The sequence below is a fragment of the Aplysia californica genome, unplaced genomic scaffold (assembly GCF_000002075.1).
Source record: "Aplysia californica isolate F4 #8 unplaced genomic scaffold, AplCal3.0 scaffold00032, whole genome shotgun sequence".
NCBI classification, from domain to species: Eukaryota; Metazoa; Mollusca; class Gastropoda; order Aplysiida; family Aplysiidae; genus Aplysia; species Aplysia californica.
The window spans coordinates 637054-638258 of record NW_004797302.1 but is presented as its reverse complement, the minus strand read 5'-3'; positions in this window follow the sequence as shown (position 1 = coordinate 638258).

Sequence of the window (1205 nt, the reverse complement as noted above, 5' to 3'; positions counted from 1 at the left end):
CAATCGCTAGCATTCGTTCCCCCAGTGCTCACCCCCACACCCACCCTCACCAACACCCCCGCGTGTGCCTATGGGAAAAGGAACGTGGCCAGTGTTTATAATCAATCTCCCAGACTTTTACTTCCTCGTCCATCTCAGCTGAGAATCTCCTGGTGCAGTCAGTATCTATTTCTGGTCCTTCGATGAATCTCTCATCCTTTAAAAAAAATTAATAGTAATATTACTCTCTGGCCTCACCTTTTATCTTCGGCATTTAATTGACCATTTCGTAAGATAAGTGCAGCAAAACTTTTTGAACTAAAAATTACTCTGTATGCGCTTCCACGCACGCTGTCTGAAACTGAAGATGGGTTAGAGATCCTGCCTCTGTAGTACCTTATTTTGTGGAAAAAAAGCGTTAAACCCATACTCCATTGCATAAACCACATGGCAAAACAGACAACTGAGGAGTTTTCATCTTCTTTTCACTTGAACCTGGTCATATCGGAGAAGGACGAAGAAAAATCTGACACACATAACCACCAAATAACGTGTTACAAGGACGCTTGCATATAATAATACACGCTATTAAACCAGACCAGTGGTTCGTTGGCATGTGCTCTAGTGTGGTTTGCACCTTCTTTCCTATTAAATACTGTTTTCACTATTATGCCCGCCCTCCCTAGTATACTCTGTTCAAAAAGGCTGACCAATGGGTCAAGATGGGATAAGTACACAATAGGCTTTGTACGTGCTTGAAGTGGTCACTCAAGAGAAAACGGAACTAAGCTCTTCTTTGTTGGGGCTAAGTAACGTTATAACTGTGATGTCACCAGATAACAGGGAAATGCTTTAACGGGAAACCTCGAGTCTGTGTACGTGTGAGTCTCATAACATGTGGGTAAATGGCCCTCGAGTAATCAAAAGTGTTTAGGTCTCTTATACGGGGTGCCCACTACGGCTGGATCGGGCTGATCGCCCGACTCGATCGCATGAAACTGAAAACAAACACGTCTGTTTTTGAGACGATCGGCCGATCCCAGCTAGCTGTAGTGGGCACCCCGTATTAGGATGAGTTGGTCTGTATAATGTTGATGAAGAATGTGGTTTTGGAATGAATATATGACAGAGCCTAATTGATATTACATGGGCGCAAGTGAAGGGCTCGTTTTGTAGTGTGTGTGTGTGTGTGTGTGTGTGTGTGTGTGTGTGTGTGTGTGTGTGTG